Source organism: Hibiscus syriacus, unplaced genomic scaffold (assembly GCF_006381635.1).
Source record: "Hibiscus syriacus cultivar Baekdansim isolate YM2019G1 unplaced genomic scaffold, ASM638163v2 tig00110013_pilon, whole genome shotgun sequence".
In the NCBI taxonomy this organism is placed as follows: Eukaryota; Viridiplantae; Streptophyta; class Magnoliopsida; order Malvales; family Malvaceae; genus Hibiscus; species Hibiscus syriacus.
Genome location: NW_024062563.1, coordinates 2,495,068 through 2,508,713, shown reverse-complemented (window position 1 = coordinate 2,508,713; position 13,646 = coordinate 2,495,068).

Here is a 13,646-nt window from a genome sequence, read left to right as displayed (position 1 = left end):
GGTGTTCCGTGGAGCGCTTGTATTGATAAAAGGAGAAAATATAACATCAAACTTGTACATGCTGATGGGAGAGACTTTGCTAGAAGCAGAAGCCTATGTTGCCTCATGTAGTTCAGATTCTGCAATGATATGGCATCAGAAACTTGGACACATGTCAGAAAAAGGAATGAAAGTTCTTCTGGAGCAAAAGCTACTTTCAGGCTTAACTAATGTATCACTTAATTTGTGTGAGCATTGTATAACAAGTAAGCAGCACCGATTGATATTCAACACGTCAAATTCTAGAGGCAAAAGTGTTCTAGAATTGGATCATTCTGACGTATGGCAAGCACTAGTTACATCCCTAGGCGGAGCAAAATACTTTGACTCATTTATTGATGACTACTCCAGGAGATGTTAGGTGTACCCTATCAAGAAGAAGTCATATGAGTTTTCAACTTTTAAAAACTTCAAAGCGTGGGTGGAACTTGATTCTGGAAATAAGATCAAGTATTTTAGAATAGATAATGGAGGAGAATACACAAGTGAAGAATTTGATGACTTTTGTAAGAAATAATGAATCAAAATACAGTTCACTGTGACGAATACTCCTCAACAAAATTGAGTGGCAGAGTGGATGAACAAAACCTTGTTAGAAAGAACAAGAGCAATGTTGAGGATTGCAGGCCTAGAAAAATCATTTTGGGAAGAAGCAGTCAATACCGCCTGTTATTTTCTGAATCGAGCTTCATCAATTACAATAGAGCTGAAGACACCAATGGACATGTGAACTGGTAAACCAACTGATTATTCAAACCTCCATGTATTTGGAAGTATTGTGTACGTGATGTACAACTCCCAAGAAATTTCAAAGTTGGATCTAAAATCCAGGAAATACAAATTCTTGGGGTATGATGATGATGTAAAGGGGTATCGCTTGTGAGATCCCACTGCCCGCAAAGTGATCATCAGCAGGGATGTTATATTTGTAGAAGATGAACTATAAAGAAAATAAGAAGATAGAAGTGCTGAAAAGTAGAGACTATACAGATACATGTGGAAAAGGAGTTTGAACAAGGAGATTCTTCTGAAGCAGAACCAGCACATGATGAACAAGAACCAGAGAGTTTTGAAGCTCCAACAACTCATCAATTAGATCGTGTGAAAAGACGTCCCAATTGGTACTTAGATTATGTTATAGAAGGAAATATTGCATATTGTCTTTTAATAGAGGACGGAGAGCCATCATTATTCCAGGATGTAATAAACATCTCAGATGTTTAACTATGGATGATGGCAATACAAGAAGAAATTGAACCCCTTCATAAAAATAATACATGGGACATTGTACCACTACCACAAGGAAGGAAGCCAATTGGTAACAAATAAGTCTTTAAAATCAAGCGAAATGGTGATGATCAAGTTGAAAGGTATCGTGCAAGACTGGTGGTCAAAGGATATGCTCAAACAGAAGGTATTGATTTCAATGAAATCTTTTCTACTATGGTTCGACTAACAAAAGTTCGAGTAGTCTTGGCAATGTGTGCTACATTGAACTTACATCTAGAGCAACAAGATGTTAAAACAACTTTTCTTCATAGAGATCTTGAAGAAGAAATTTACATGCTCCAACCTGAAGGTTTTAAAGAAAAAGAAAATAAGAACTTGGTTTGCAGGTTGAACAAATCTCTGTATGGTCTAAAGCAGGCGCCAAGATGTTGGTATAAGAGATTTGATTCCTTCATTATATGTCTTGGATACAACAGACTTAATACAAACCTTTATGCTTATTTCAAGAGGTTTGGTGATCACGATTTTGTTATATTGTTGTTGTATGTAGATGACATGTTGATTACATGACCCAACAAAGATAATTTTGAAGAATTGAAGGCACAACTGGCTAGGGAATTTGAAATGAATGACTAGGGATCATCAAACAAGATTCTAGGGATGCAAATTCACTGAGACAGAAGTAATAGGAAGATTTGGCTTTCACAAAAGAATTACTTATAGAAGATCTTGTCAAGATTCAACATGAAAGATTGTAAGCAAATTTCTACCCCTCTTCCTATTAACTTCAAATTATCCTCCAGTATGAGTCCTAGTAGTGAAGAAGATGTAGATTTCTCGAGTACCGTATGCATCAGTAGTGGGAAGTTTAATGTTCGCTATGATATGCACAAGACCAGACATTGCACAAGCAGTGGGAGTGGGAGTGGTTAGTCGGTACATGACGAATCCAGGCAAAAAGAATTGGAATACAGTAAAGAGGATCCTGAGATACATCAAAGGGACCTCAAATGTTGCATTATATTACGGAGGATCAAACTTAATTATCAATGGGTATGTCGATTCTGACTATGTAGAGGATTTAGATAAAAACAAATATAGTACATGATATGTGTTCAAAGTTGCTGGTGGAGTTGTAACATGAGTTTCAAAATTGCAGTCAGTTTTAGCTACATCCACAACAGAAGCAGAATATGTAGCAGTTACACAAGCTAGTAAAGAAACAATATGGTTGAAGATGCTATTAGAGGAGCTTGGGCACAATCAAGAGTATGTCTCTCTATTTTATGGCAGTCAAAGCGTCTTGCATCTAGCAAGGAATCCATCATTTCATTGAAGGACAAAGCACATTCGAGTTCAGTACCATTTCATTCGTGAAAAGGTGGAAGAAGTGACTGTAGATATGCAGAAAATCCATACCAAAGACAACATAACAGATTTCAAGATTAATGCAATCAATGTTGATAAAATTTACTTGGTGTCGATATTCTTGTGGCCTGTAAGAAACATAAGCAACATGATGGTACAAGGTAGAAAGAATGGTGTGAAAATATGATTATTCCAATCAAATCTTCAAGTGGGAGATTGTTGAAAGTCCAAGTCTAATTTGGCAGCCGGTAGGTGATTCAAAATTAGGCAACATGATTTGGTTGAAAAGTGGCATGGGAAAATTGTAAATTTAGTCCCTATACTTTAGGGTATTTATAAGATTAGTCCTTAATCTTCAACTATAAATACCCTAACCCATATAGCTTCAAAAAATATCCCAAATCATTCAAGCTTTCTCCCAATACTAGAGAATTTATAGAATTTTCTTGAGAGTTGTTTTCTCATTTTTATCAAGAAAGAATTGTTATTGTTTTATCCTTGTTAGATCGAGAGAAGTTGTAATTCCTATTTTCTCATAGTAAAATTCTTCTATCGTTGCCCGTGGTTTTTATCCTATATTATTTAGGGGTTTTCCACGTAAAATTTGTGTCTTCTTTATCTTTATTTTTATTTTCTCAAATTATCAGTTGCAATTTTTCTCTATCCGATAGCCATATTCCGCAACAATCAAAGTCAACGCATGACGGACAAGATAGATCTTGTAAGAAGCCTATCCTACAGTAGACATGATTGGTGAGAAGTTTATCTTGTAGATCGAGCCAAAGGAAACTATGAATTCTTTTTGGAATACTAAGTTTCTGAATAAGCGTCCAACGGGGTTTGGGGGGTTCCATGAGTGCCTTAAGATGAGGGCGTGAGTACTTTTGATTGTGAAAGAACATTTTTTTCTCCTCATTCCAGTAGCAACGATCGCATCCAAGGTAAGGGTGAGACGGAGAAATACGTCGAATATAGTCTTAAACCTGTGGTTGAAGAAGTTGCTTGAAAGTGAGCATATTCCAAGTGCCGTTAGGGAGTATTACATCAGTTATCATCAAGGAACTATGGCGACATTAGACTTTTTTGTTACTCTAAATGACCAAGTTTCGGGATCCAAGTGTCGAGCCAAAACCTAATCGAAATACCATCACTAACAGACCAAGCTATGGAACTATAGAACTTTGGACAAAAAGAAGATAAAGCTCGCCACAAATAAGAACAATTTGGTCGAGTAATGGAGCTCGGGCAAGGAGGCATTCACGTGGTATTCGTCTCGCAGGTGGGAGACTCAAAACAAGTCATTTCTATTAACAAGAGCACAACAGATCTTCATTAAGAAAGCAACGTTGGCATTGGCGAAATGACGGAAGCCCAAACCTCCAGATGTAACCGGTTAGTTAACCGCATCCCAATTGACGAGGGAGACATGGGAGGAAGAAGGGTTAGAGCCCCAAATAAAACACCAGATAATGGTTTCAATCCTTCCACAAACACTTGAAGAAAGCTTGTATGACATATGATGGAATACTGAAGAGAACAGTTCTTTCTAGAGTGATGCGGCCAGCGAAGAAAAGGTAGCGAGCTGACCAACCATCGGGCTTGCTTTGAACTCCATCAATAAGGAAGTTATAAATATTCTCATTCACACCAAGATGCTGAACTAAGACTCCAAGATACAACCCTATTTCATTCATTTCCTGTAAACTTAGCCGAGACTAAATAGAAGTTCGCATATCCCTACACGTGTTATGAGAGAAGAAAACCTTGGTCTTTTGTTTATTTACCATATGACCCGAGAAAATGCCAAACAACTCAAGGGTAGAGTCAATGAAGATCACATTTTATATATTCGCTTTAGCATAGAGAACTAAGTCATCCATGAAGAATAGATGTGATATGGGAGAACCGTTGTAGTTTAGTTTAAAGGCCGACCATTCACCCGTTGAGGCCTTATAAGATATATCATGACTTAAACGCTCCATAGTTAAGTTGAAAAGGTAGGGTGATAAGGGATCCCCTTGCCTTATACCACTTGAAAGTTTGAATTCATTGTTAATATCCCCATTCCATTGAACCTTTGTTGTAGGAGAAGAAATGCACTTCATGATTAAAGAGATGAAGGAGTTGGGAATACCTACTTTATTCAAAGTGTCTTCAATGAATTCTCATATGATGCGATCAAAGGCTTTATGTAGGTCTACTTTGATTGCCATCCAACCCATGGCACCTTTCTTGGAATTTATCGTATGAATGAACTCTTGATTCACTATCGCATTTTTAGTTACACTGCAACCCTTAAGAAAGTTGGTTTGATGAAGGCCAATGACAGAAAGCAAGATAGATAGAAATCGTCGTACAATGACAGGGTGCGACACTTTAGGAATAAGAACGATCTTAGTTTGATTGAGAAAGTGATCAATATCATCCCCCATTGAATACTTATTGAACCATGCGACAAATAGAAGAGCTCACCAAGTCCTAGTTGAGTTTAAAAAATTCAGCGTGAAGTCTATCTATTCCAGGGGATTTCAGAGGAGCCATGGAAAAGAGAGAATCATTTATCTCCAAGATTTGAGGAAGAAGAACGGTCAAGGTGAATAACTAGTATAGATGGAAACATACATGAGTAAGGGAAAAAAGGTAGAGGTCTTCTATCCACAGATAAAAAAGCCATAAAATAGGAAACAGAGGCATCCTTTAGCCGAGAAGGATCCTCACACCAATCACCATCGATTTTAAGGGAGCAATGGTTTTTTTCCGTCTTCGTATCCGCTTTAGATTGGAAAAGCAAGTTCTACGGTCATCAAATTTAATCTAATCCATACGAGAATTCTATTTCCTAATCAACTCTTCTTGTTCAAGAATAACCTCAAGTTCATTTTGAAGATTGGATTCAAGTTTCATCATATTGTTAGAATTTTTTTTATCGAGACACCTTTGAACCCCTCGGAGTCGTGCCATGGTGATTTTTTATGCGGCCAATTTCCCCGAAAGTTTCATTGTTCCAATTAGCAGCAGTTGGGGAAAAGTTCTCGATAATCTCGGAGATTAGGAGAGTAGAGTTTCAATTGTCCTGAACTAGGCGTTTAAAGTCACGATGGAGGGACCACCCCGAGAGGTACTTGAAGGTTGAAATTCTTGGAGCTAAGCAACGATAAGCATAATACAAAAAGATGGGTCTGTGATCAGATTTCATTCGGAGTAGGTGGTGGAAGGAGGAGATCGGGTACTGTCCAACCAGGCGACGTACTTGAAGCAACGAAATCTAGCCTCACCGCACAATTACCACGATACCACGTAAAAGTAGGCCCGACATAGCTAAGGTCATGTAAACCATAGTTGAACACCAAGTCTTGGTGACGCCAGACAAAATAGTGATTATCCTGCAAGCGCTCCGAAAAATGATTCACAAGAGAAAATTCGCCCAAAAAAAACCCAGAGAAAAAGTCTATAGGGTTTAATAAAATATTATAAATTCAAAACTCCCCAAAATCAATCCACAAGCCGGACTGTTATAGCCAAAAATCGTCTTTATTCGAATTTTGCCAAAAATAGCAAAATCCCGAAAATCACTCTAAATTGAAATTTGAAATAAAATAAGCGATCTCCAAAAAATCCGGCCTAAATCGGATTTAAATTGACTTCCTAATTGATAATCGAAATGTTACCATAAATAGTAAAAAATATCTAAATCTAGTGATTCAGAGGGAAAAATGATAGAATTTGAGGTTGAAAAAAAGGCCACATGGGGAGAGCGTGCGCGTCGAAAAGAGCTTTTTAGATTGGGGTCTTATGCGCGATTCTGACACCTGTAGCCAAAGTTACGGCCAAAAGACTGAAACATACTCAAAACGACCCCAATGAGGAACATGTCACAATCAATTCTCGCCTTTGCGCTGATCTGCCAATTCATGGTATCTCAGCGCCATCAAGGTACAATCGGACAGCTCAGCATCATCTGTCTCGGATCCCCCTGCATCAGTCACCCCGGGTTGGAAAGAACTCATCCTCGAGTTCAGAGTAGTGTCATCAGAATCCACAAAATAATGACTCAGGTGTTTCACATTAAAGACATCAGAAGTCTTCAAGTGACTGGGAAGGCGCAACCTGTAAGCATTATCATTGATCTTCTGCACGACCTCACAAGGTCCAATCTTCCGATCCTTAAGCTTATTATACTCACCAACAGGAAAACGATCACGAGTTAATACAGCCCAAACAAAATCACCAACATCAAAAAGTACCTGACGACGATGATTGTCGACCCGAGTCTTGTACTTGGTATTACTCTCATGAATGGTTTATTTCACCTGCTCATGGATACCCCGAAGATACTTTGCCATCTCATATGCTTTAGGACTGAAATGACCTATACGTGAAATAGGGGCTAAGTCCAGCACCTCGTATGGGTTTTGACCATAGACAATCTCAAATGGGCTTAAACCTGTGGTTCTGTTTTTTTATCTGTTGTAGGCAAATTCTGCCTGAAGCAATGCCAAATCCCACTGCTTCAGCTTCGTTCCTGCCAAACACCTCAAGAGGTTTCCCAAACTTCGGTTCACCACCTCGGTCTGGCCATCCGTTAGGCGCTACTAAAATTCAATTGTGTTCCCAGTTTCCCCCACAGGCTCTTCCAGAAATGACTGATGAACTTAGTATCACGATCTGAAGTGATGGATCGAGGAACACCATGTAAACGCACAATCTCCTTGAAATAGAGATGGGCAATCTGGTCAGCATCCATAGTCTTTCTGCAAGCTACAAAATGAGCCATCTTGGAAAACCTGTCAACCACCACAAAGATAGAATCTGAGGCCCTTTGGGTGCGGGGTAAGCCTAGTACAAAATCTATGATGACATCGAACCAAGGAGCTTCAGGAACAGGTAAGGGAGTGTACAAGCCCGCATTGGTGAGAACTCCCTTAGACCGCTGGTACACATAACAACGGTCCACATAATGGGCCACATCACTAGTCAACTTGGGCCAATAAAAGTCAGAAGAGATAAGGGCCAAGGTCTTATCTCGGCCAAAGTGTCGCTCATTATGGAGTTCACTTATAATTTGCTGCCTCAATGAACAATCTGGAATGCACAACTGTAATCCATGAAACAGATACCCATTATGCAAAACAAAATCATGACGGTGACCCTCAGTTACCTCCTGAAATATCCTTCCAAAGGAAGGATCAGCTGCATACATATCTGTGAACGTCTCAAAGCCTGCAACTTTAGTACTCATGGTGGTGAGAAGTAAGGTACGACGGCTCAGGACATCTACGACGCGGTTCAAACTCCATGCTTGGTGCCTCAGCGTAAAAGTGAATTCTTGCAAGTATGCCACCCACTTGGCATGACGTCTACTCATCTTGTGTTGTCCATTGATGTACTTCAAGGCCTCATGGTCGGTAAACAAAATAAACTCCTTCTGTACTAGGTAGTGACGCTAATGCTTCAGGGACTGAACTATGGCATAGAACTCCAGATCATAAGTGGAATAATTTTTCTTTGATCCCGATAGTTTTTCACTGAAAAAAGCAACCGGACGACCTGCCTGACTCAGAACACCACCAACGCCAGATGCATCACAATTTACCTCAAACACTTTGTCAAAATCTGGAAGTGCCAAAACTGGAGCCTCGGTCATCTTCTGCTTGACCAGTTGAAAACTGGCCTCTGCCTCCTCGGACCACTGGAAATCACGCCCCTTGAGGCACTCTGTGATAGGGGCGATCAGAGTACTGAAATTTCTAATGAATCGGCGGTAAAAAGACGCCAAGCCATGGAAACTTCGGATGTCATGTAAGGTCTTTGGTCTGGGCCACTCCAAGACTGCATCTACCTTTGACTGATCTGCATGAACACCATCAGTAGACACAACAAAACCAAGAAAAGTCACAGAAGTAGTGAAGAAAGAACACTTCTTTTGATTGACAAACAAGCACTCTGTTTTCAGCATCTCAAAAACAGCACGGAGGTGATCGAAGTGTGAAGTCCATGTCGGACTATAAACGAGGATATCATCGAAGTAAACTACAACAAATTTCCCCATAAAAGGTCGCAAGACCTGATGTATAAATCTCATGAACGTACTGGGCGCATTGGATAGCCCGAAAGGCATGACCATCCACTCATACAAACCTTGTGGCGTTTTAAACGCCGTCTTCCACTCATCTCCAGGTCTTATTCTGATTTGGTGGTAACCGCTCTTAAGGCCAATTTTTGAGAAGTCCTTAGAACCAGATAGTTGATCCAACATATCATATAGATGGGGAATTAGAAACCGGTACTTAACTGTAATTCTGTTGATAGCTCGGTTGTCAACACACATACGCCAAGAACCATCTTTCTTTGGCACTAGCAGAGTAGGGACTGTACATGGGCTCATACTCTCTCGGATATAGCCCCTCTCCAACAACTCTTCCACATGTCGCTGCAACTTTTCAGCCTCCTTGGGACTGAGGCGATATGCTGGTCGATTTGTCAAACTTGACCCAGGAACAAGGTCAATTTGATGCTGAATATCCCTCATAGGTGGTAGCCCAGGAGGAAGATCTTCTGGCATCAAGTTAGAGAATTCTGCTAGCAGCCGCTGCACTTCTATTGGTAAATCTGCATCCACGCCTACTGCATTGTTCTCGCAAGGTAGTAAGGCATAGACCACGTCGCCATGCTCAATCTCATCTAAAAACCTGGACATAGAAAGCAGAGTAGTATTATGGGTTACTGGGGTAGGAGTGAGTCATTCCCGCCGGGGTGCTAACACAATCTTTTTTCCCTTGATGCTAAGGGAATATGTATTCTTCCGTCCATCATGAATGACACTGCGATCATACTGCCAGGGTTGACCCAACAATATATGACACGCATTCATTGACACAACATCACACCAGGCATTATCAAAATATTTTCTACCAATTAAAAAAGACACGAGGCATCGCCTATCAACTGTTACCTCACTGCCTTTATTTAGCCATGACAACTTGTATGGCTTAGGATGGCGGTCCGTCTTCAACTGCAATTTCTGGACAACCTCCTCGGACACTACATTCTCACAACTGCCGCTGTCAATGATCATTTTGCAAACTTTATCTGTAACTGTACAGGTCGTGTGAAAAATATTGGTTCTCAACCAATCGTCCCCTGAATCGCCCTTTGGAGTAAGTAGACTCTTACGAACGACCAGAGTCTCATGACCATCTCCATACAGCACATCATCAGTCTCATCATCGTCATACACGGGTTCGCCAATCTCTTCAGTCTCGTCTTCTGCGTTTTCCTCAATCAACAAATTTTTGCCCTTTTGACTAGCAGGCTTCCTGCAATCAGTCGCCCTATGCCCTTGTTCATTACAACGAAAACATCTAATAGTAGGGTTAGAATTACCCTGCAGTGGCTGTTGAGCAGGACGGGAATCCTGAGGACGAACTGGTCGATTGTTGTGATCATTCCTGATCACTGGTCTCCTGTTTTACTTTTTTCAACAGCAAGTGCACGCTGGTAATCTTCCGAAACACTCCACAGTGAATGAAGGCTGAGAACATCTTGTAAGGGCTGGCGTAAACCCCCAAAATACCGCACCACTATTTGCTCCTCCGTCTCAGATAAATCGTTCCGGGCGATCAATTGGTAAAACTCCTCCGTGTAATCATCGACTGATCGTGCGCCTTGCCTCAACGCATGAAGTCACTGAAACAAGGTTTACGTGTAGCCGAAGGGAAGGAAGTGACCCTTCATCTTCTTCTTCATCTTCTCCCAATCAATGATCTTGGCCTTGCCTTCTCTTTCTCGTGAACGTTGCAACTGTTCCTACCACGCAGATGCTTTGCCCTTGAGTTTGATGGCGATCAATTTCACTTTCACACGATCGGGGACTTCCTTAAATGAAAAAATACGCTCTACTTTATTAATCCAATCCACGAATCCCTCGGCCTGTAACGTACCAGAAAACTCAGGGAGATCGACTCAAAAACCGAGGTCTCCATGACGCTCTTCCCGACCACGGTGTTCCCGGAATAGAGCACGATTGTGATATGGGTTTTCGAAAGCGAAATTGATATCGTGATCAGAGGCCTCACGATCCTCGAAATCCTGTGCCGCCAGGCGCTGGGTTAATTCTGCGACTTGCCTCTGTAAATCCGCAATCATCACATCCTGAACGTTGTGATCACGGCGTTGGGCTTCCTCATTCGAAATCTGCTCACGACGACCACGACCTCCAGCCATTGAAACTGGTGAAATTTCCCAGGAAGATGTTGAAGCTCTGATACCAAATGACGCCAGACAGAATAGTGATTATCCTGCAAGCGCTCCGACAAATGATTCACAAGAGAAAATTCGTCCAAAAAAAACCAGAGAAAAAGTCTCTAGGGTTTAATAAAATATTATAAATTTAAAACTCCCCAAAATCAGTCCACAAGCCAGAATGTTATAGCCAAAAATCGTCTTTATTCGAATTTTGTCAAAAATAACAAAATCTCGAAAATCACTCTAAATTGAAATTTGAAATAAAATAAGCAATCTCCAAAAAATCCGGCCTAAATCGGATTTAAATTGACTTCCTAATTGATAATCGAAATATTACCATAAATAGTAAAAAATATCTAAATCTAGTGATTCGGAGGGGAAAACGGCAGAATTTAAGGTTGAAAAAAAGGCCACATGGGGAGAGCGTGCGCGTCGAAAAGAGCTTTCCGGATTGGGGTCTTATGTGCGATTCTGACACCTGTAACCAAAGTTATGACCAAAAGACTGAAACATACTCAAAACGACCCCAATGAGGAACATGTCACAATAAATTTCCGCCTTTGCGCTGATCTGCCAATTCATGGTATCTCAACGCCATCAAGGTGCAATCTGACAGCTCAGCATCATCTGTCTCGGATCCCCCTGCATCACTTGGAGAGAAGAATCTGGAACATTAGAAGAGTAGCATTGTCGGTAAGCAAGAGCAGTTAGTGGTGTAACATCCCAAAATCCGGGTTGATAGTTCGGATAGTGGTTCAGTAAAATTTAAAGATTTCCGAAAAAGTCCATATTTTAAGAATTTTTAAAGTAGAAATTATTTTTAGAATGTATATTATCGATTTTGACTTGGGTTAATTGGGTGACTAAATTGAATAAGTTTAAAAGTGTGATTTTATTGATCAAAATGGAATAGGATCGAATCATTAAAATCTATGAAGCGATGAGTTGATATTTTCTCCTTATTTCCTTTTTATTATTGTGAACTCAAATTTTTACACTCTTCTTGATTTTTAATTCCTTTATTTTATCTTTTATCAAATAAGTTTAAAAGTGTAATTTAAATGAATTTTATTTAGATTCAATCCATTTTCAAACTTGATTTTTAATCTCTTATTCTTCCTCCTTGACGTGGTTTTGCTCTAGCTTGGTGGAGTTCCTTTTCCTTCCTTGATTATCATTCTTCTTCTTCAACAAATTTCCAGCAAGGTAAACTTCGGTTTCTTGATTCTTGTATGCTTCGTTGATTAAAAAAGTCTTTTCTATATTGATTTATGAAAGTTTTCATTGAGATATTAATTTTTGAATTATTAAAATGATTTTCAGAATTTATCAAAGAACTAATTTTATTTCAATGATTTGGAGGTTTTTTTGTGATAAATTAGATGTTAATGATGATGTTAATATTGTGTTAAATCAGTTTTTCAATCGAAAATAGATTCCAAATCGATTTCTTTGAAATAAGCTTAATTTTGATTTTTTTGGAAATTCAAGAATCACCTTGGTTGCTACTGATTTTTGGATGGTTATTTGAAGTTTAGAAGTTGATTTAATTTGCTTTTGATCAATTTTAGGCGGAAGGAAGTTGTGTTAAAATTGTGAAAAGTTTTGAGTTCAAGAACAGTAAGATTTTCGGGATTTTCGATGTCCTTCGCTATGTTTTCGTAACATATTTTTCTGCTCTGTTTTGGATATTTTGGTGGCACTCCTTTGTGGTTTCTAAGTTGTTCTTTAGGTCTATGATGGAGTAAAATTGGTGCACTAATGTTCGGTGATGTTTTGGCGTGAGTTTGGATCAATTAAGCGGTAAAAGCGATATTGGTGAATGAATGTATGTTCTTTATACTGAGCATTTGTAATATTAATGAAAGTTAGGGTGGTAAGAATCTTAGGGAAATACTAAGAATAAGTTATGTTTTTACGTTGGTATTGGATTATATTGTGTAGACATTATTATGATGATAATTGAGCATGATAAGCATGACTATACATAAGCATGATGTTACCTTGTGATGCATATACGATTTTGCAATATTATGTTTGTAAGCTATTATGAATTTAGTTATGGACGAGTAAAGACATTTTGCTATCTAAGAATGAGTGGAGACAGTTCACTATGCTATTTGGGTTGATCATGACAACACCTTAGTTTTAAAACTATGTTTTGGAAATGAATAAGTATATGTGTATGCTATGCATCATTTGACAACTATTCTTGGTGAACTTGACTTAATTGACAATTATTCTTAATGAGACATTGGATATGAAAGTTATGCCTAGGAATGAGTACTCAAATGTTTTAAAGTGTGATTGTAAAGGATACGAGGTAAGGTTGGTACATTGAGCTTTGCTCCGAGAAATATGCGAGGTAAGATTGGTGCGTTGAGCTTTGCTTCGAAATGTAGAAGTTGGTATAGAGTTTGTTTATCCATTGATAAGTTGTGTGTCGAACAAATGTCAATGGTCTTAAATGAAATTATTATGTGTGATGTGTGTGTGGACTTCCAGAAGAGGTAATGGTGCATGTGTGAATGTGTTTTGGCATTATTGATCATTAGATTATCAAGCATGTTATAATCTCAAAAATAAGTTAAATGTTGTGTTAGATCTAAGAATTCTTGTTGCATTGGGATAAGTAAGTTTGAAAATGTATTGATAAAGAATTTACAACGTTTATGATACTTTCATTGAATTTACTATGTGCATTATAATAGAAGTGTAGACAATCGTTTTTGTCCGAGTTATAAATATTATATTATAATTATTAA